Below are 24,952 nucleotides of genomic sequence, written 5' to 3' on the forward strand. Positions count from 1 at the left end.
GTCTGGGGCAACAACAAAAACTCTGGGTAACCATTGTTTGCAGGTCACGGAGGTAACACCCCATGATGGGTTGGATGACGAGACAAACGTCCCGTTTCTGCAGGCGTTGAACGTTGCTCCTCCGTGTCGTCAATTTGATAGAGCAAGGTGACGACGTAGCCAGTCCTATGTGATGAAGTTTTCAATTGGTCAAAAATTGATCATTGACAACGACATACCAGTGTGCAGACACGTTGGATAGTAAAAAGGGTGCGTGGACGCAACCTCAAACAGCTCACCAGTCAACGTCTGGGTGCTGTACCTCTGTGGGATTGCGAGAGGTGGACGATGTAAACAAAGGAAAAAATTCCTTCGGACAGGCAGGGTGAATGACCGAGAGATTGATCCGAACGTAGGTGAGTTCGACGAAATGAGTTATAACATGGTACCGCAACAGTAATGTATGTGCTATATCAGTCGGCGGTTGGAGTGATGCTGGTCGGAGAGTACGAAAGAGATTAAGTGTTAAAGATGGGGAGGGCCCCCACCAGTGCCTCAGCAAAGTATACACAAATAGAGTGGTGGCTGAAACACGCACGTTGACAGGTCCCAGGCTGCATTTTTGAGGGAGCAGTGTTAAAGTTTAGTAGCGGACATGATAAGCGTCGCTGCTGACATGAAGTAACCGAAAGTCGATTGAAGTCGGTGACCTAGGATTAACGGCATCGGAAGAATTTGAGTAACATGTACGAGTTTAGCGGCCACATATATGTTGACACAGGACACATGTTGAAGTTGGTAAGCTACGATGGACATGACAGCGAACAAGGTGCCGTGTGGACTGAAAAAGCCGGCGGTAAGCCAATGCAGCAGTGTGATGTGTGGAGCCCAAAGCCTGTCTGTGAGTAACGAAGCGGGGCATCGATGGGAAGCGGGTCCGGCGCCAACTGAACTATTCAGTCTAGTGTTTCTGCTCGTTTTCTTGCACAGGCAAGGAAGGTGCTACCTGCGAGGTACGATGTGCTGTTGTAATAATATGAAATTCGTACCACAGGCACACAGCATACAGTATTTAATCAATTTACAGGCTCATTTCTGACGGTCAGTCGGGAATTTAGCGATATTAATGTCAGTTGTAGTATTTAATATCAATTAATTGTCGTATGTTGGTTTTGTTGGCTTTTCTAGATCTAGTAACCCACAGATAATATTCAGTCCATGCTAGGTGTGTGTCACAAATTATCTCTTTTCCGTCAGTATCTAACTGTGGAATATTCCATAATTAATCCGCTCACCATAAAAGCAGTCAGTTTGGAATATTTTTCTTTATGAATGCTTTGGATTCTAAACACTATCAGTCAAAGTTCTGTCCTGAATGCTACACCATTTCACATTAATACCTAATGCAGCGTAATTTATAACATCCGGTGATACTGTTATTGTTGTGGGCATAAGCTTTGTGTCTGTGGAAATGATTCTCTCTACCTTACTACTGATAACTGTCACTCGAAAACTTATTTAGCATTTCCTTCACATCTCTCCACTGCTGGCCAGTAAAATTGCTACACCAAAAAGAAATTCAGATGATAAACGGGTATTCATTGGACAAATAAATTATACTAGAACTGACATTTTCACGCAATTTGGGTTCATAGATCCTGAGAAATCAGTACCCAGAACAACCACCTCTGGCCGTAATAACGGCCTTGATACGCCTGGGCATTGAGTCAGACAGAGCTTAGATGGCGTGTACAGGTACAGCTGTCCATGCAGCTTCAACACGATAGCACAGTTCATCAAGAGTAGTGACTGGCGTATTGTGACGGGCCAGTTGCTTAGCTACCATTCACCAGACGTTTGCAGTTGGTGGGAGATCTGGAGAATGTGCTGGCCAGGGCAGCAGTCGAACATTTTCTGTATCAGGAAAGGACCTGCAATATGCGGTCGTGCATTATCCTGCTGAAATGTAGGTTTCTCAGTGATCGAATGAAGGGTAGAGCCACGGGTCGTAACACATCTGAAATGTAACGTCCACTGTTCAAAGTGCCGTCAATGCGAACAAGAGGTGACCGAGACGTGTAACCAATGGCACCCCATACCATCACGCCCGGTGATACGCCAGTATGGCGATGACGAATAAACGCTTCCAATGTGCGTTCACCGCGATTACGCCAAACACGGATGCGACCATCATGATGCTGTAAACAAAACCTGGATTCATCCGAAAAAATGACGTTTTGCCGTTCGTGCACCCAAGTTGGTCGTTGAGTACACCATAGCAGGGGCTCTTGTCTGTGATGCAGCGTCAAGGGTAACCGCAGCCATGGTCTCCGAGCTGATAGTCCATGCTGCTACAAATGTCGCCGAACTGTTCGTGCAGATGGTTGTTGTCTTGCAAACTCAAGGATCGAGACGTGGCTGCACTATCCGTTACAGCCATGCGGATAAGATGCCTGTCAACTCGACTGCTAGTGATCGATGTCGTTGGGATCAAGCACGGCGTTCCGTATTACTCTCCTGAACCCACCGATTCCATATTCTGTTAACAGTCATTGGATCTCGATCAACGCGAGCAGCAATGTCGTGATGCGATAAAACGCAATCGCGATAGGCTACAATCCGACATTTATCAAAGTCGGAAACGTGATGGTACGCATTTCTCCTCCTAACACGAGGCATCACAACAACGTTCCACCAGGCAACGCCGGTCAGCTGCTTTTTGTGTATGAGAAATCGGAAACTTTCCGCATGTCAGCACGTTGTAGGTGTCGTCACCGTCGCCAACCTTGTGTGAATACTCTGAAAAACTAATCATTTGCATATAACAGTATCTTCTTCCTGTCGGTTAAATTTCGCGTTTGTAGCACGTCATCTTCGTGGTGTAGCAATTTTAATGGCCAGTAGTGTACATTTCGTATAGATCTTCACTAAGTCACTTTCATTCAGACTGTCGTGAAATAAAGTCCACTACATCTCAGTCATGCAGTCTCAATAATCCAGAACCCTACTGTTTTGTTTCCAGTGCTGAACTGCGTAGTAAATGACTCTTCTACTTTAATAATATTCCATTGTGTATAAATACAACATACTTTCTGAAATCAGTCACACCTCAAATCCAATTTGAAGCAGATTTCCAAAGGTCTTCAAAATCATTTACGTTTTTCTTTGAATAAACGTATTACAATAGTAGTCACATATCAGTAGTCGAGGCCCCTATCAAATATGAACAACTTACATGGACAGATTGCACTTCCTCATGGCGAAATCTGAGGCTGAACTGGTTGCATATTTCATTTCATTAGTATTTATAACGGTTAAATTCGTGGCCGCGCGGTTAGAGGAGCCATGTCACTAATTGCACGGCCCCTCTCGTCGGAGGCTCGAGTCCTCCCTCGGACATGGGTGTGTGTTGTTCTTAGTCCAAGTTAGTTTAAGTTAGTTAAAGTAGTGTGTAAGTTTAGGGACCGATGTCCTCAGCAGTTTGGTCCCTTAGGAATTCACACACATATGAATTTTTTGTTAAATTCATTTGTTTTCATTATCAATGTACTGTCAGGCGAGTCGCCTCGGGAGGTCTCTGGAAACCGACCGTCGTTTTAGCACCAATGTAGACGAGCAAGGAGGGCAGCTTAACGACGGGAAGACTGCTACTTCCACTGCTGCCATGGCCCACGCAGGAACCGTGAAGCAGAAAACAGAACAAACATCTTTCACAGTTATGTGTAGTGTGTTGTGGTCTTCAGTCCTGAGACTGGTTTGTTGCAGCTCTCCATGCTAATCTATCCTGTGCAAGCCTCTTCATCTCCCAGTGCCTACTGCTGCCTACATCCTTCTGATTCTGCTCAGTGTATTCATCTGTTGGTCTCCCTCCACGCTGCCCTCCAGTACTAAATTGGTGATCCCTTGATGCCTCAGAACATGTCCTACCAACCGATCACTTCTTCTAGTCAAGTTGTGCCAAAAACTCCTCATCTCCCCAATTCTATTCAATACCTCCTCATTAGTTATGTGATCTACCCATCTAATCTTCAGCATTTTTCTGTAGCACCACATTTCGGAAGCTTCTATTCTCTTCTTGTCTAAATTATTTATGGTCCATGTTTCACTTCCATACATGGCCACACTCCGTACAAATACTTACAGAAACGACTTCCTGACACTTAAATCTATACTCGGTGTTAACAAATTTCTCTTCTTCAGAAACGCTTTCCTTGCCATTGCCAGTCTACATTTTATATCCTCTCTACTTCGACCATCATCAGTTATTTTTCTCCCCAAATAGCAAAACTCCTTTACTACTTTAAGTGTCTCATTTTCTAATCTAATTCCCGCAGCATCACCCGACTTAATTCGACTACATTCCATTATCCTCGTTTTGCTTTTGTTGACGTTCATCTCATACCCTCCTTTCAAGACACTGTCCATTCCGTTCAACTGCTCTTCCAAGTCCTTTGCTGTCTCTGACAGAATTACAGTGTCATCGGCGAACCTCAAGGTTTTTATTTCTTCTCCGTGGATTTTAACACCTACTCTGAACTTTTCTTTCGTTTCCTTTACTGCTTGCTCAATATACATATTGAATAGCATCGGGGAGAGGCTACAACTCTGTCTCACTCCCTTCGCAACCACTGTTTCCCTTTACAGTAAAGCTGCATGCCCTCGGGAAAAATTACGGCTGTACTTTCCCCTTGCTTATCACATTAAGAAACATAATATACAAGACGTTTTCATTTTCAACATCATTACAAAACTCGCGACTACTTGCAGTCCATGTGTTGCGTGGCGGATACTGCTCAATGTTATAGGCTACTGATTACTGTATCATCGCACAAAGCATGAACCATGACACTTCCTCATAGCTCTACTTCCACCAGTATCTCAACTCCTTCCTTTCAAACATTAGGTGTAAGTCCTTGTACAGCACTTAATTTTAATGTGCCACAATGTTTAATATCAGCGTATACTCTACCGAAATCTTTGTTTATATTCTACTAATCGTTCTTCACCAGGCTCCAGTTTCGGTTTATCATAGAAAACAACTGAGTAGAATCCGGAAGAGAAATTAGTGTATAGGAAACGATACTTTAGGAAGAAACATACTATCAACGCAAAGAATCTTTGTTCATGACATGCAGCTATCAATCGTTTTATTCATCAAATATGTTAAACTAATTTGTTAATTACGAGATGCCAGTATTAAAAATATCACAAAACAAAAATGCACAGTATATCCGTTCATGATTTGTACCTAACATGGCACATCTGCTTAAAATTTCATTACGTAGAACTGTTATTTACCCTTAAGCGATTAGATAGTGAAATTTGAGGAGTGATAATTATAGCTTGACTAAAGAAACACAAAACTTAGGATGGACTGACTGTTTCAATTTTCTCTTCACGATTAGAGTTTCTTTGGTCCATTACAATAGATAACAATACTAATACTCACTTTGTGACAGTAATAAGTATCACAGCTGTGGTTTTCGGCTGTTTGCTATTATCACGTGACAAAGGGTGAATCCGATCAATCGTTAAGCGGAAACAAATTATTATTTTTGACAATAGCTTACAGCACCAACGAAACAATGGTAGGCACAATGTTGGCAGCAACCTTTCAAATACAAAATGTTTGCTGTCCTTTTTGCTTTTCCCCCTTATCTCAGACACGCTGTGCTATTGTCCTTGTCATTTCTGCACCACGACGTACCCGATACAAAAAACACTGATAATTTTTCGTAATTGCAGCTGGTGTCGGTTGTTACCACTATGTGACGTATTTGGACTTTATTCTCAGTCGGTACAATATCTTTCCGCTCTTCGAACTTTTGTGAGGTTGACGATATCACGTCTCGCGAAATACAGTGCCGGAAGCAATCGAGCATATTAGTCGTAAAACTTGCGCTGCTTCGTGGAAAGCACACAATGTAATATCCGGAATAGCACCAGAAAGAACGCAGAACATTGAGAGCCGTACACTATCAAAAACAGTTGTACAAAAAGGAAAATGTGCTGGTGTGTGACGGATAACGGCTACAGTTCGATGACGGCACGAAATATTCTCGGCGACTGAAGGCTTTAAACCGTTAGATATAAAACGGGACACTGTTTTATACTAAAGAACTGTGCATAGTAAATAGGAACTGTTCAGAATAAGCAACAAACTAAAACAATTACAGTGAATAATTCCGCGAAAGCAGCATAAATGAAAAATAAAAGCTAGGAAACAGAGATTTTCCCAAACAATATGAAGTTTTATAATATCAGTTCCAACGTTAATACTTAAAGTTTTCTTTATGTCAGTGGCATAATATGACATATTTGATCAAAACATACACACACACATTCACACACACACACACACACACACACACACATACACACACACACACACACACACACACACACACACATATACAGACACACACATAACGGCTACAGGATAAAATAAACAACTTACGTCCAGTAATCCATTACATATTCGGATCGGAAACAGACAACAAACTAAATCTTGTGGATCCCCTCTTCCAAAAAACAAGCATGATTTCGCAATATAAAGGAAACGTACAGCCACTATTCGCAATCAATCAGTGCTGCACAAACAAGCAAGGTTCAGATTCATTTCCACAGGCTGCACAAAACACCCACATACACACAGAACTAGACAGAGGAGTGAAACACAATAAAGCAATCTGTAGAATAGAACGATTAAGATATCGACATCATAGAGAAAACATACCATAATATACGCAAACGGAAAAGGAATGAACATGCCACTTTCATGAAACACCTTGCCCAACATCACAGAAGTACTACATGCAAGACAACAAGGCAAGGATCCATACGCAGTGACAGATACCCAATAATGGATACTCACGTACAAGAATTAATTAGTCCATATTTTAAGGAAACAGGGACTTTGTAAGGTATGTGCTGAGATTCGATCAGGATAGAGCCAGTGAAAAATGTCGACAGTTCCCAACCGCAAGGCTGGACGAGTAGTACATCTTCGAGTGGTAAGATCTTTGACAGCTAACAGAGCTAGGTGCACGCGGTAAAAGTTTGAGCAGTGGTGAGGAGATGTGCACAGACAGCAGACGTGTTTCGAGTCGGAGCTAGATGCCATGCAGGAAGCAGCCGGGTCGTGACAGCATCAAAGTAAGAATTGGCGCTACGCACATAATACGCTATATATTGAGCGAAACTCGGCACATACCTGGGGAAACTAGAAAGAATTATTAATAAAATAGGTTTTCTTTGGTTAAATAATGTCTAAAAGCTAGATAGAAATCCCATTGTTGATGCAATAAGCGTTTTGTGAAACTTTCTCGTAAATCCATGCTACAGAAGTTTTTTTTAGTTTTTCACATGTGCCTTAAAAGTTTGAACTGTAAATATTTTTTAGATAAAATTAGAGTTTCATCTCACACCTTATGTCGTTCTCCGCATCCTGTGCTTGCATTGAAGCAAAAGGTACATTAAAGTAAAGTTCCCATGAGTAAAGCTAATAATTTCATTTATCAGAGTAAAATAATCTATATGCCATTGCACAGTTGGCAAATTATTGAGATCAGGACAGAATTTTTATTAAGTAACAAACAGGGCCAAAATGAGTAAGGTTATCTAGAATGACAATTTTATGCCATTTCACTACGGCTGAGTTGAATATATGTTTCATTATCGGCTAAACTGGAAGGAATGCACGAGCTAAGTCCACAGACGCAGTCAGATGCAGGTCGGTGACTTTCATTTATTTTTTCCACTAAACTTTCATGCAGTCAGATGTGTATTTTGAGTATTTACTTTCCAACAATATTTTCATGCAGTCAGATAAAGTTCAGTTCAGTAAAATATGCAGTCAGATGCAAGTTTCTTTAAAGACTAAAGCAGTCACATACAGTTCAGTCTAGTTTCAATAGAGAAGTTTTATTAACAACACTTTCAACTTCTAACAGCATTCAGATAACACAAATAATTCGGTCACAGGAAACACGCAGAGACAATTTCAACAACTGAAATGTAACCCTCGCCTGTCAGTAAGCACGTCTATAGGGAAAACAAGCAGAACTATAAAACGAGATATTATCGGAACACATGGAAAGTAGTAGCTCTCCTAGCACATTTACTGACTGCTTAATTACCCACAGCCAGTGCCCAACTAATGAAGAAACAGATTTAGTAATAGTAAAATACAGGAATAGCCTATGATGGAAACTTACGACTGAAAGAAGCTTCCACATAAAGACGGCATTAGCTGAAGGAAAGGGATTATAAACACCTACACTACGCACACACTATTTAACGCATTAAAGATGTTAGAAAAAAGACGGCACAAACAGATAAAGTCTCTCTCTCTCTCTCTGTCATACACACACACACACACACACACACACACACCAACACACACATACAGGGAGAGAGAGAGTGAGAAAGTTTAAACGTGTGGCGCCAGACTGATACGATTAGACGCAGTTCAGCAACTTCAACATTGCATTTGTGAAATGCAAAAATGCAAATTGCGAGGAGATCGGATACTTCAAACATAATTAAGTCACCTGAAAACATAGTCGCTAAATATTTGTCTACTCGACAGCAAACACACAACAAAGACGTGTGATTCAAGACGAAAAACTATCAATATACATTAATGTATACCTCGTCTTACAAATGCCAGCAATGTCGAAAACATTGTAGTAACCACAACACAAATAAAATGTTTGACTTAATTGCTTGGCATGATTAGTTTTTAAAGGATGTTTGCGTTTTACGGGACCGAATAAGAGTACTCAGAAATGATGGCCAAAAGGTCGTGAAAAATATTTCGGCACGTACAAACAACCGGACCTCCCAAGAAAATATATTGTTTTAACGACGTTACTGAGATTCGCCATATTTGAAAAGGATGGAATGAAAAACCATTGACATAATCGACATTGTGTGGACAATAAAATGAGGATGAAAGGCAGAGTCCGTAATCTCTATATTAGACTGGCTTAAGAATTGTCTATTGTCTGTCGTATCATGGTGGACTGTTTAACGAAACAAAATTATGTGACGGGAAACTAATTCAGGCTGGGTTTGAGGTAAGACGTCGAGGAAGGCCTAATTTAATTTGTGCTTTAGCAACGACGAGGGAGAGCTAACAGCAATGGCTAGACGTACCTTTGTAGTCACAGGGAATTACTTGACCAGTACATAAGAGCTTTTGTGCACAACGGAAAGCGCCCCGGTATGACAAAGGCTCGGGAAATTCCCTATGCAATACTAACTTGCTTTTCGCGGTTACAGTCGCGCGTTGGAACTGAATGAATGAAAAGGCAGTAATTACAGTACTTTGTCTTTACTTGCTAATTTTAATAGAACAAAGTCCGAAACGTAAAGCGTGACAATACAGGCTGAAGATGTAGCATAAACTTTTGATATTACTAAATATGAAAAGTAATAAGATTTGGACGTGTTTGGTTTTTTCCCCCTCTGACTCTTTGGTGACTTTAATATCTAGACTTTGTGACTCCTGTCGTCGGTCCTTGGTAATTATAAGATATTTCAAAGCAGTTTTCAGTATGTAATGGGTCTGTTGATGAAGCTAGTATTATTATTGACGCATATTTAAACCTAGATGTATTGTTCTAAGTATGTATTAGCGAGATTCTCTGATCTTTGTATGACTTGTTAAATCATGCTGATGCATTAGATCATCGATTTAAATTATAATGGAATTGAAAGGCGGGAAGGCAGAGATCACTGGAACAAAATTATGAATGAAGTAAAAAATCACGATTTTTCGAGCTAAAGAAGAGTTGTTGGGGATGAAATGGGCATACGTAGTGCATTTAGTTGTATAGGAAAAGGCATCATAAGCTTGGTGATTTACGCGCCAAATGAGAACTTCCTCTAAAATTAGAAGAAGAGCCAGAGCGAATGCCATTTCTGAGTTGAAGGCTCATTTGGAAGATTTTCTTACTGTGGGCAGGGAAAAGTTCGAGAAGATCAGAATAAAGTGGAGATTTATTCAATGGAAGAGGTGACTAAAAGTGCAGTTTATCAGGCCCTTCAAAAATCAAATAATGGAAAGCCAGGCGGTCTTGGAGGCATCGTTGTAGAATTACTGAAGTACGGAAGACCTAAGGTAGTAGTAGCAGCAGTAGCATCAGTAATTATTTTTAATAAAGTGGTTCACGAAGATGAAATACCCCAATAAGATAACGTACATCACCTTTGTATGTACGAAAGGAAGCATGAGGGATTCGACGACGTATGTCGTTTTATGGCAGGAGCAGTTTTACTGCTGGGTAAAGCTGTGTTGATAACATATTTTGTAGCCCTAATTGGATTACAAAAAAATAATATCTCCATTTGGCGTTTGTTTATTTCGAAAATATCTATCATTCTGTGCCAAGGGTGTTACTATGCGCCAAAACGAGAATACTCAAGGGAGGTACGCAATAATACAAGGTGACGACATGAGTAGAGACGCTCCCGCTCGTTCAACAACCATACAATCAAGGAGATCATGAAAACCTGTTAATAAAAGACAATCAGTCAGATTTAATACTCTCTCCCAAACCTCTTTTCCAAGGAGAGAGCCACCGAGTGATCATCTAAAGCACAGTGGTGACTCCTGTCTCCATTTAGTTGCTCAATATTCCACACAGTACACACACAAGACATTCTGGTCGTTTCTCTCAATAAACTTACTACTCGTACCATACCACTGAGAAATAAAATGAATCTATGATTTCAAACTGATGCCACAAATATCTCAAAAAGTTATACCCAATAGAAGACACCAGACAGACAAACTGTAAGCAGCTAATTTTTCACCTGCTTCGCCTACGAAACTCACACGACACATGTGGGCCTAGTCACCGATCACGCGTCATTGTGGTACCACTCGCTATGGAGCAAAAAACGATTCCGGTACAAGTGATACATGACTGACCAGGAATACACAAGCAAACCAAACTCACAACAAAACCACTCTGACAAAAGTTTGTCGTAGCCTCTCGCAGGAAATAAACCCTAACCTGTTGCCGTCAGAACATGACAATAGCCAGCCAGTACTTCCAGCAAATTAGTAAATCATGTGCCAGCGGAGGAAACAGTTCAAAAACACTCCCACGTCCAGGAGCATAGCGAAAAGTCTGTGCAAGTTTCGCTGTACCTGACTGAAGTCACTACTCGAATGGCGCAGTCACTCTTATGGAAATTCAATACAGTACTTCAGTCAAATTGTGCTTCTCAGTTCTCCGTGTTCAGATGACACAACCAAGCATCTGGAATAGGACTAAACCACCAGAAGTTCCGCATGCATGGCGAACGTAAATCACCCTGGAAACCTCACAGAGCATTACAAAACAATCTACCAAGACGTGGTGCCCACACACATGCCGGGAACACACACGCTCACTGACGCAAACCATGAGACTGAATAATATTAATAGTAATTCCGCCAAGTAGTTCGCACACAAAACAAACACAACACCTATCCCTAACTAGTAACAACGCGTCATTGCTAAACCACTCACAATGCGTTTCAGAACAAGTGGTAAATGATAGACTAGGAACACCAACACACGTGAAACTTTTGTATCCCGCCTGGAAGGCGGCGCGTGGGTCTGCTCCTGAAAACTGAAAGGTTGACCTAATGAAGGAAGTGAGTAGGAGCAGGAAAAGGTAATACATGTCGGTATTGCAAGAAAGTAAAAGTGGTTTACTTGAAAATGGTTCAAATTGCTCTGAGCACTATGGGACTTAAATTCTGAGGTCATCAGTCCCCTAGAACTTAGAGCTACTTAAACCTAACCAACCTAAGAACTTCACACACAACCACGCCCGAGGCAGGATTCGAACCTGCGACCGTAGCTGTCACGCGGTTCCAGACTGTAGCACCTAGAACCGCTCGGCCACCCAGGCCGGCAAAGTGGTTTACTGGTACGGGAATATTACAGGGCATACATCACTTTGTAATGATGAGCAAGCCTTAAACCTGTTGTAAGTAGAGCACAGTATATGAAGCGAAGCTGAAGTGAAGTGTCCCGGCCGCCTGTTCTTGATCAAATGGACAGAATCTGGAGCGGAGCTGGTAGATCTGCACAGCGCCTGCTAGAGGGCGCTTTCGTCGGTGTCGGTCGTAGTGGCAACTTAAGTACTGAAGCTAAAATGTAGACTTTAACGGCCGGAAATGTCATGTCCATTATGATTATCGGGACTGTTATTCCGTGGTCAGTTGATGAATTTTGTCACAATTCCCAACGTTTCGTCCCCGCCTCTTCCGGTGGAGACATGGCAGGGAGAAACTAAGCCGGTTCCACAAACATGTGAATAATATGAACTCGAGAATTCAGTTTACAATGGAAGAGGAGGTAGATGGCAAATTACATTTCCTCTATGTGCTGGTTTTTAGAAACGAAAACGGTAGTTTGGGCCATTCAGTATACCGCAAACCCACCCACACAGACCGTTATTTGCACCGGGATTCGAACCACCACCCACAACAGAAGCGGAGTGTTATCAAGACGTTAGCGGACAGCGCTAGAAGTATATGTGAAACTGAGTTGCTCGACGCGGAGATGGAACATCTCCACAATGCACTAATGAAGAACGGATATTCGTCCGCCGAAATAAAAAGTGCGTTGTGACAGCCACGCAGAAATCATAGTGACGTATTGGCTACTGCAAAATCTAAGGTTTTCCTGCCGTTTGTTAAAAATGTAAAGGAAAGAATAGGGAGGATCTTGACGAAGCGCAATATTACCGTAATTTACAAGCCCACCAGGAAGATACACGAATACCTTAAGCCTGCCAACGACGCTCGTAAACCATTGGAAAAAGCTGGAGTGTATAGGACCCCATGTAGCTGTAGAGATGTGTAAGTGGGTATCACTAAAAGAACTATTTCAAAACGTTGGGAAGAGCACAAGGGCAATTGTAGAAGAGGAGAAACGGAACGATCAGCTGTTGCGGAGCATGCTTTCCAGCCAGGGAACCACCATATTCGTTTCGAGGAGACTCCAATACTAGCTGCCACTAGTGGATATTACGAAAGGCTCTACTGGGAGGCAATCGAAATCGCCAAACACGCTAATAATTTCAGTCGAAAGGAGGAGGGCGTGGAATTAAACGGTATGTGGATGCCGGTGTTGAAGAATGTGTTTACCACCTGTCCACTACTGGGTGATAGCAACGGCGATCGACGGTAGTGGACAGCGGCCAACTGCCCTGACGTTTTCAAAACACGCGACGTCAAGCCGCGGCGCGGGAGCGCGCGGACACGGAATTTAGCGGCAGTCAGTAGCGAGCCAGCGGGTGTGTTGGACCTTTCATCAAACTACAGACCCCCTTGAAGATGTCTCCCCCTGACGGGGAAGAAACGTTGGGATTTGACAAAGAATTCACCAGCCGACCACGGCATAACAGCCCGGATAATCATATTGGACATAAGTGTTTGCACCTACGCCGTGGCATCGTGGCTATGGACACCACAAAACTCACCACGAAACCACAAAGCTTTAGCCCCGCATGTCCCTACAGGTAACAAACTCTGATCATAGTTATTAAGAGGTAAGGAGTTTATAAGATGCTTTCAGCATTTAACAAGTGAGTAACCAAAAACGAGCAAGTGAGAAAAGCTCTTGGAGCACTACAGCTACTTAGCTACTTAGAAGAATACTGAACTGTACGCGATTACACTCTACTACCTATGACGGCGTGATGCAAAGCCTGTGACAACATATACGTGGTGGTCCATTGATAGTGACCGGGCCAAATATCTCACGAAATAAGCATCAAACGAAAAAACTACGAAGAACTAAACTCGTCTAGCTTGAAGGGGGAAACCAGATGGCGCTATGGTTGGCCCACTAGATGGCGGTGCCATAGGTCAAACGGATATCAACTGCGTTTTTTTAAATAGAAATCCCCATTTTTTATTACGTATTCGTGAAGTACGTAAAGAAATATGAATGTTTTAGTTGGTCCACTTTTTTCGCTTTGTGATAGATGGCGCTGTAATAGTCACAAACGTATAAGTACGTGGTAACACGTAACATTCCGCCAGTGCGGACGGTATTTGCTTCGTGATACATCACCCGTGTCATATCGACCGTTTACCAATTACGGAAAAGGTCGATATCGTGTTGATGTATGGCTATTGTGATCAAAATGCCCAATGGGCTTGTGCTACGTATGCTGCACGGTATCCTGGACGACATCATCCAAGCGTCCGGACCGTTCGCCGGATAGTTACGTTATTTAAGGAAACAGGAACCGTTCAGCCACATGTGAAAAGTCAACCACGACCTACAACAAATGATGATGCCCAAGTAGGTGTTTTAGCTGCTGTCGCGGCTAATCCGCACATCAGTAGCAGGCAAATTTCACGACAATCGGGAATCTCAAAAACGTCGGTGTTGAAAATCAACATCGATTGCACCCGTACCATATTTATATGCACCAGGAATTTCATGGGGACGACTTTGAACGTCGTGTACAGTTCTGCCACTGGGCACAAGAGAAATTACGGGACGATGACAGATTTTTGCACGCGTTCTATTTACGGACGAAGCGTCATTCACCAACAGCGGTAACCTAAACCGGCATAATATGCACTATTTGGCAACGGAAAATCCACGATGGCTGCGACAAGTGTAACATCAGCGACCTTGGCAGGTTATTGTATGATGCGGCGTTATGGGAGGAAGGCTAGTGGCCCCAATTTTATTGATGGCAATCTAAATAGTGCAATGTACGCTGATTTCCTACCTAGTGTTCTACCGATGTTTCACTGCATGACAGAATGGTGATGTACATCCAACATGATGGATGTCCGGCACATAGCTCGCGTGCGGTTGAAGCGGTATTGAATAACATATTTCATGACAGGTGGATTGGTCGTCGAAGCACCATATCCTGGCCCGCACGTTCGCCGGATCTGACGTCCCCGTATTTCTTTCTGTGGGGATAGTTGAAGAATATTTGCTATAGTGATCCACCGACAACGCCTGACAACATGCGTCAGCGTATTGTCAATGCATGTCCGAACATTGCGGAAGGCGAACTGCTCGCTGTTGAGAGGAATGTCGTTACACGTATTGCCAAATGCCTTGAGGTTGATGAACATCATTTTGAGCATTTATTGCATTAATGTAATATTTACAGGTAATCACGCTGTAACAGCATGCGATCTCAGATATAAGCTCACAAAGGTACATGTATCATATTGGAACAACCGAAATAAAATGTTCAAACGTACCTACGTTCTGTATTTTAATTTAAAAAACCTTCCTGTTACCAGCTGTTTGTCCAAAATTGTGAGCCATATGTTTGTGACTATTACAGCGCCATATATCACAAAGCGAAAAAAAGTGGTCCATCTAAAACATTCATACTTCTTTACGTACTACACGAATATGTAATAAAAATGGGGGTTCCTATTTTAAAAAATGCAGTTGATAACTGTTTGTCCTATAGCAGCGCCATCTAGCGGGCCAATCATAGCGCTATCTGGTTTCCCCCCTTCAAGCTAGACAAGTTTCGTTCTTTGTAGTTTTTTCGTTTGACGCTTATTTCGTGAGATATTTGGCCCGGTCACGATCAATGGACCACCGTGTATATATATAATTTCATTTCTCGCCGATGCAATGAGGAAGACCCATCACCACAACCACTACAGTCGGCGCGTGCTGATAGGTAGTTCCGTCACGTCGCGTGACGAAAGAGAAGACTACCTCCCTGGCCGCTGCAAGCACCAAGTCGCGAAGACACCCGTCAGAGGGCGTCACTTTGACATAGGGCGCCGAGTAGAGCTGGATTATTGAAATCCACAGTAACTCTGATGAGCTTAGATATGAACAGTGTTTGCAACGTTCATTCAGGGCGCAAATACACCCTACCGACGAGTACGTAATCATGTTGAACAGCTTATGCAGCTTCAATTTGGTCGCATTGTAGACCTACGGGATGTTGGATAATTGCATCGATGAAATGCTGCACAGTGTATTGGTTTTGTGTCGCTACTTTCAGCAGTGGTCTGTCAGTCTGTAGACAGGGATCCGAATGTCGGGGTAGTAGAGGGAACATCAAGGTCAACAGATATTGTGAACAGCGGTGGCCTACTGAACATCATTTAGAACACATGTTTCACCTGTTGTGCCAGCAGGGACCATTGGGAACCCTCTGCCTGTAGCAGAATTAAGATCACGTTTGTCTGACCAGCCTACCACTGACACCACGACACCTCCATGCATGGCTATTCTAGTATTGTGAAAGAGTGTACTGGAGGTGGAACAACTCTCTGTTGTTTCAGTAATTGTAGTATGTTCTATCTGTATTCGACTGATATCACGCGAACCTGATGAGTAGCCAATTCCAGAGTGCATTCGTCCATGACACCAGGTCCCATTTCAGGCTTCATGAAATGAAGGGCCCTTAGTTAAAACTCAGGTCACATTTGGTGTTTCTGCAGGGTAAAGTAACCAGTGCGTGCAACATTATTAATACTGTTATCATGTGCTACTAACATTTGTTCGACAGGAAGCGTAAGTGCTTTAGGAATAGGACAATGGATGACCACATAATGGCTGCCGCGACGCGGAGTGCTCTTTACGGTGTACAACAATTGCCCTAGGGAACAGCAACATGACCAGATCTCATGCCATTTGTACACATATCGAACATGATAAATTTTATACGTTCCTTGGGACCTTCCAAAACCATTGCCAAATTGTAACAAAAGGTGCAAGAAACTAGGGACCATCTATTGCAGAATGCCATTCAATACCTTTATGAGTGTGAGGCAATAATGATTCTACCACTTCTCACAGAAGATAGGTTAAGGAAATTCAAACCTACATTTATAGCTTTTGTAGAGAAAACTTTTGACAATGTTGACTGGAATGCTCTATTTCATTCTAAAGGTGGCAGGGGTAGAATACAGGGAGCAAAAGGCTGTTTATTATATGTACAGAAACCGGATAGCATTTTCGAGGGGCACGAAAGGAAAGCAGAGGTTGAGAAGGGAGTGAAACACGGTTGTAGCCTATCCCCGATGTTATTCCATCTCTATACTGAGCAAACAGTAAAGGGAAGGAAAGAAAAATTTGAAGTAGGAATTGAAGTCCAGTGAGAAGAAAAAGCAAAGGACTGAACGGAATGGACAGTATCTTGAAAGGAGCATATAAGATGAACATCAACAAAAATTAAACGGGGATAATGGAATGTAGTCGAATTAAATCAGGTAATGCTGAGGGAATTAGATTAGGAAATGAGAGACTTAATCTAGTAAATCAGTTGATCTATTAGGAAAGCAAAGCAACTGATGATGATCGAAGTAGGGTGGATATAAAACGCAGACTGGCAATAGCATGAAAAGCGTTTCGAAGAAGAGGAATTTGTTAACTTCGAGTAGAGACTGAATTGTCAGGAAGACCTCTCTGAAAGTGTTTGTATAGAGTGCAGCCCTATATGTAAGTAAAACATGGACGATAAATAGCTTAGACGAGAAGAGAATAGAAGCTTTTGATATGTGGTACTATAGAAGAATGCTGAAGATTAGATGGGTAGGTACTGCATAGAATTGGTTAGAAAACAAATTTGTGGTTCAACCTGACCAAAAGAATGGATCGTTCGGTAGCACACATACTGAGACATCAAGGGATTACCAATATAGCACTGAAGAGAAGCGTGTGGGGTAAAAACCATAGACGGATACCAAGAGTTGAATACAATAAGCAGCTTCAGAGGGATGTTGCAGTTGTTGCATTAGTTACTCGGACATGAAGAGGATTGCACAAGATAGAGTAGCATGGTGAGCTGCATCAAACCAAGACCACAACAACAACAGCGTGAGTGTTTGCATGCAAGAATACATGACTATATTCCCGCCAGATTGGGTACAGTGTGTTTTGATGCGACCGTTTGGTCACCCTTAATGTCACATGTGTGTCTCACTTGGTCTGAATTAGTTATCATACACACCTACAATGATGAAGCACCTGTCAACTCAGTTGCCACTAAAATGACCTTTTCTTTGAGGGTACTGTATTTTCTTGGGGAATGTATCAACAGGATACAGGGAAGACATAATCCCATAACAAAATAGACACAAGAAATCTGAAAGCTGTAAAAAAAGCATTTGTTGCTATTTTCTCCAGATATCATAGATAATGGTGGTGGACATCGTTTAAGAGATTATGCACGCCACTGGCAGTGAGGTAGTTGGCTAGGCGCTGACTAATGCAGGCGGCCAGCTCGGGCCGGCGCTGCATTCCTGCACACCAGGGCGACTGTGTTAGGCACAGTAGACGGTGTGTAGGCGAGGACTGCAGCATGGTGGTGAGGCAGCATACCGACTCTCCGGACCTCCGCATAAGAGTGGCTGGCTGATGATTTCTGTATATGACCAGCCGTTTCTGTAGGGGTCGATCAGCATGGCGGCCATCTGTTTATGGTCCCCACCTCGATCCCAACTGATGGCTCGGCCGGCATGCATAAATACCCCCAGTAGGAACAAGTCGTGGACTCCCTTCAAGAATCTGTCATCTGGCACCACTCGACAGAGACTGCCAGCAACCCAGCTAGGAAATTATAGTCTCATGCATGGACTGTCAACACCTCAAAATAAACAGTTGCATCTGATGCTGTGCCATGTATAGGAAGCACGAACTATTGGTTAATTGCGTCACTTTGTGTACAGCAACGAATCTCGGTTTTTCATTACTTTCGGACAGTATGGGGGCGAGATTCTATTCTTCCAATGTTGGTCCTGGGGTCTCGGTGTGGGGAGGGTTTATGAATGATTTGGGATCTTGTGTGGTAATGACTGAGGGAACTCTAACAGCACAACGGTACGTCATGGACATGTCATGCAATGGTGCCGTTTTCCATCAGGCAGAGCTTGTCCAGACATGGCAGTTGTCTCTATGAACTTTATACGTAACGCTGAGGCTCTAGTGTGGCCAGAAAGTTCCTCAGATCTGTCTCTGATGGAACATATATGGGATCAGCTTGGGCATCAACTAGGTCTACATCTTAGTATCCAGAATATTAACGTCCAATTACAACAGTACTCGGCCAGCCCACCTCAGGACAGAAACTATGCCTTTATTACACCCTTTCCAACAGAATTAACGCACGCAACTAAAAGAGAAGGCGAGTAAAGTCATACAGTTAGTGGGCTTATACTGGCAAGTTCTTTGTAAATATTACTCGGTTGTGTAATCACTGATATATCATCACTTACCTCTCAGCCTGTGAATTTTCATTGCGTTCTCTGTCCCATATTGGCGCTTCTCTTTTTTGCCAGGCAGTGCTTTACAAACCTATAATGCCACTGTGATGACATAACGTAAATACATATTGACACAGTGGAGAGCCGTAGTGAGTCAGACAGCCGACATGGGCCAGTACATGGAAATGGGAGTCCATTTCTGAAACGTCTTCAACATGTTACCAACAAGTAAAAGAATAAAACAAGATACAGCACTGTGTTAACACATGCAAAATTGGTGTTAAATAATATGATGAAGGAGATTACTGGTGTCAGACCACAGCACCGTAGTGCATGGGTGGATTTTGTTCCATTGCACTGTGTTTTAATCAGAAGAGCAGAGCAGTTACACGAGCATCGAGGGTTGACGGAACTCATCTAGCAGTGTCGATCCACCGCTCTTGAGTCTGAAGATGACTCTTTCATAGAGTCGAAACCGGTCACTCTCTCCAATAAAAAAATATTTTAACAACGTTGCGATCAATACTGTTTTAAAATTTACACGAGCATCGGTGGTTGAAGGAACTCAACTAGCTTTGTGCACAAAAAGGACATGACAGGTGCAGCACTTCATACGAACATTTTTGTTAAATAATACAGTGGTGGAAATAGATGACTTTCTCATATTTTTTTAACGTGGATGTGATATTACATTGTGATTGGCTGTTTTTATTTTATTTTTATAGTTACTAAAATTCTATGGCGCGAATTGCCGATTTGCTTTCTTGACGAGTAAAATCGATCGCATTGAAGGATTGTCAAGGGAAGGCGCTGCGGAGATGGGGAGGTGGAGGAGGGGAGGATAATGATGTCACTGAAAGGAAGCACGGCATATCACATAATGACGTCATGGATATGAAGGACGTAGTCTGTTACATCATTCATGGGGCGCACTTGGCGGGCATGCGATGACGTTCACCAAATTGTTGAATGTTGTATGTGCCTAGAGACCCGATAGCCATGCTGGTTACAGATGAATGACCGTGATGGTTGGTAGAAAAGACATACCTCTATACTTTACAATAAGGTATTTTTGGGTATTTCTATTCAAGGTGTATTGCTTGCCATTGTAAGTTATAATCAAGTTATATAAAGTTTCTGGTATGATTAAATTCGGTCATTGATGAATATTTGTCTGTCAGAGCTTGGTAGTGACCCTAAGAATAACGAAATACACTGCAGGAATATCACAACGCTTTCTGAAGACTTCCCAGGTCAGTCAGGTTCATTGTAAATGCAGTACATCAGTACGTATTGATTGCAGAAAAGATTCTTAGATCGATATCTCAAATGGTTCTGTTGTGCCAGGTGTGGATCCGTATTGAAAATCCATATTCGTACGAGTCGTAGCAACGCTTGCGCTGTCTGTGGAAAGCATGTGCAACAGAATTAGATTTTCACAAAAAATCTTTCATAATATTAAGTGTATATCGAGCACCTGCAGGTAACTTTAATCTGTTTGTAAACCACCTTGAAGCTGTACTGGCCCATTTAACAACCAAAAACAAAGAAATAGTGGTTGCTGGTGATTTCAATGTAGATTTCCTTAAAGACTCTCCCAATAAGAACCTATTTGAGTTAGTAACACTATCATTCAACTTAATTCCCACAGTAAAGTTCCCCACTAGGATAACCACTTGCTCACAAACAGCCATTGATAATATCTTTATAGAAAAGTCAAATGAACAAAATTATATTACAAAACCAATAGTCAATGGCCTCTCAGACCATGACATGCAGTTCCTTCTGTTAAATGTTAATACTGAACAGGATATAAAATCTGTTAAATCTGAGCTCAAGAGGGTAATCAGTAAGCCAAAAATTGATTATTTTAGGACACTCCTCAGAGACATTCACTGGACTGATGTTTACAGTGCTCATGGCATGAATGAAAAATATAACATTTTTGCTAATAAAGTGCTTACCTTATTTGAACACTGCTTTCCCCCAAAACTTACCAAGGTTAGAGCAAAGTCTACAAAGAAGCCATGGATTACTCGAGGAATAGGGGTATCTTGTAAAACAAAAAGAAAACTGTATCTGTCAATCCGAAACATTTCCAATGTTGATGCTATAGCACATTATAAGAAATACTGCAAAATATTAAAGACTGTAATACGGATGTCAAAGCAAATATATTACAAGGAAAAGATAGTCATATCAGATAACAAAATAAAGACAATATGGGATATAGTGAAGGAGGAGACCGGTAGAACCAGACATGAAGAGGAACAAATAGCATTAAGAGTAAATGATGCATTGGTGACAGATGTGTATAGTGTTGCAGAACTTTTTAACAAACATTTTATAACTGTTACTGAAAAGATGGGGTTGTCAGGTTCGGTAGATGCTGCTATGGATTACCTTAGACCAGACATTTCAAGTAACTTCCATAATATGAATTTGACCCTCACTACCCCAACAGAAATAATGTCCATCATAAAATCTTTAAAATCAAAAACATCTAGTGGGTATGATGAAATATCAACAAAGTTAATTAAAGAATGTGATTCTGAGCTAAGTAACATATTAAGCTATCTGTGTAACCAGTCGTTTATCAGTGGAATATTTCCCGAGTGGCTGAAATATGCTGAAGTTAAGCCACTGTTTAAGAAGGGAGATAAAGAAATAGCATCAAATTTCCGTCCAATTTCACTGTTGCCAGCATTCTCAAAAATTTTCGAAAAAGTAATGTACAGTCGTCTTTATAACCATCTTATCTCAAATAACATACTGTCAAAGTCACAGTTTGGATTTCTAAAAGGTTCTGATATTGAGAAGGCTATCTACACTTACAGTGAAAATGTACTTAATTCATTAGACAAAAAATTGCAGGCAACTGGTATATTTTGTGATCTGTCAAAGGCATTTGACTGTGTAAATCACAATATCCTTTTAAGTAAACTAGAATATTATAGTGTAACAGGAAATGCTGCAAAATGGTTCAAATCTTATATCTCTGGCAGGAAACAAAGGGTGTTATTAGGAAAGAGACATGTATCAAGCTATCAGGCATCATCCAACTGGGAACTAATTACATGTGGGGTCCCACAAGGTTCCATTTTGGGGCCCTTACTTTTTCTTGTGTATATCAATGACCTTTCATCAGTAACATTACCAGATGCCAAGTTTGTTTTGTTTGCTGATGATACAAACATTGCAATAAATAGCAAATCAAGTGTAGTCTTAGAAAGATCAGCCAATAAAAGATTTGTAGACATTAATCACTGGTTCCTAGCCAATTCTTTGTCACTAAACTTTGAAAAAACACACTACATGCAGTTCAGAACTTGTAAGGGGTGTCCCAAGAGTATATGTCTAACATATGATGACAAGAAGATAGAAGAAGTGGACGGTGTTAAATTCTTGGGATTACAGCTTGATAATAAATTCAACTGGGAGGAGCACACCACAGAACTGCTGAAGCGTCTTAACAAATCTCTGTTTGCAATGCGAATTTTGTCAGACATAGGGGATATAAAAATGAAAAAGCTGGCATACTATGCTTACTTTCATTCCATAATGTCATATGGGATTATTTTCTGGGGTAATTCATCAAGCCAAGGTAAAGTTTTCCGGGCACAAAAACGTGCAGTAAGAATTATATGTGGTGTGAACTCAAGAACATCCTGCAGAAGCCTGTTTAGGGAACTAGGGATACTAACTACAGCTTCCCAATATATTTATTCCTTAATGAAATTTGTCATTAAAAATATATCACTTTTTCAAACCAACAGCTCAATTCATGGAATCAATACTAGAAATAAGAATAATCTTCACAAGGATTTAAAGTCACTTAGTCTTGTACAAAAAGGTGTGCATTATTCAGGAACACACATTTTCAATAACTTGCCAGCAGCCATAAAAAGCTTAACAACCAATGAAATTCAGTTTAAGAGAAGCCTAAAGGATTTATTGGTGGCCAACTCCTTCTACTCCATTGATGAATTTCTGAGGAAAACCAACTGATTTGTATATAAGTACAACATAACTTCTGCACAATTTCAGTGCAGTAATGTGTTCACTGAAAATTTGTGTGTGTGTGTGTGTGTGTAAGTATAATCTAACTTCTGCACCATTTCAGTGCAGTAATGTGTTCATTGTAAATAAGTATTACAGTAGTTGTATTACATGTTTCTTACCTTATAAATAAATATAAAACTTTTTTATTTTAAATTCAGTGCAATAGTTTTTGTAAAATGACTCTTAGTGTTCATTAAAAAATGACGATCATTCCACTTGGGACCTGTGGAATGGTACATTAGCTTATTTGTTTTAGTTTAAATATTTGTTATGTATTGTTGTTTTTCTGACATGTTCCACATCCTGGAGGACCTCCTCACTATGGATCAATTGGAATGAAAGTAAATCTAATCTAATCTAATCTAATCTAAATGATCGTAACGAAGGTGCAGAGTATTGCTTTGGGGTACGTTATTGCTTCCTCACTCCCGTAGCTTTAAAGAATATTGAGTGAAGGATTCGCGAGAGTAACTTTTCGTCCCACTGCGTCCCGTAGATGGTAAGCTGAAAAGACGTCTGGAGATCACGTTGGCCAGTGTTTGGAAGAGCGTTTTACTGTTGGTATGAGCGTTATACTGTGACAATCTTATGCTTACTGAATAACCAGTAACGATTCTTGCCGCTCGTTTTCAGTCTTTTATATCCCTCCCAGTATCCCAGACGCGAAACCGGTTATGACTTCCTTTAGAAGTATATTACAGCCAATGCGGATTGTTTGATTCAAACAGTTGAAATTTGGGTGAGGTTTCCACCAATTTAAAATAACTTATTCAAGAATTTGTCAGACATTACTTTTGAAAGTGACCTTTCCTTTTGCGTGAATTGCACTTCCTTAAGGTTCTTCGAAGAGTCTTGCTTTAGTTATGTGATCTATTCATGTCATTGTGAGTAGCCATAGGATACACTGGCACAGTGGTGTTGGTTGACTGAACACAGAAAAGTACGGTACACATACAGAACATCATTTATCCCATTATGTTGCCATTCCTACCACCTGAGAAGTGTACACTTCTAGCGGGATAAAGTCCCTATATACAATTTTGACAGCACTCAGGGATCACTTCTAGATTTCCCAAAGTATCAAAGGCAAAAGTGATAGGCTAATGTGCCAATATTTCGGGTAGTTTCCCATTTCAGGGTAGCTGAATATATCCCCTGTTTGGTGCTGCACTCCGTAGCTTTGTCCAACAAGCTGTAGCGAAGGTCATTCTGTTACCCCGTTGTGAGTCTGGCGCTCATCCAGATAACGTTTAGTTCTCCACTGCTGTTTTCTTGCATTGTGTTGAAGACAAACATTTTCTACAGAGTTCAGTTGGAAGTCCTTCTACAACGCCTGTAAGGCGCACTTTCAAAGTATTTAATGTGAGACAGTAAGCTGAAGCGTACTATTTCTTATGTAAGTAATGAAAGTGTCGTCCATCGCTCACTTAAGGGTTGGACACTAACAGCGTGTAGTAATAGCACTATTTCAGGTACCCGAAATTACACGTCAGTTTATAAAAACAAATGTTCTGACTTTTATTCCAAGTGTCACTTTTCCAGTGATTGAGAGATAAAGATGTTGGACTATTGATGGGTCGGCCTGTTGCAGAACTGCAGTAACAGAAACATCTTCAAATACTTTCAAGAAATGTGGGATCTATCATTGAGACCCCTAGTTTTTTCATCAATGGATTTTCGTCTTCA

This window comes from Schistocerca americana, chromosome 6 (assembly GCF_021461395.2).
Source record: "Schistocerca americana isolate TAMUIC-IGC-003095 chromosome 6, iqSchAmer2.1, whole genome shotgun sequence".
NCBI lineage: Eukaryota > Metazoa > Arthropoda > Insecta > Orthoptera > Acrididae > Schistocerca > Schistocerca americana.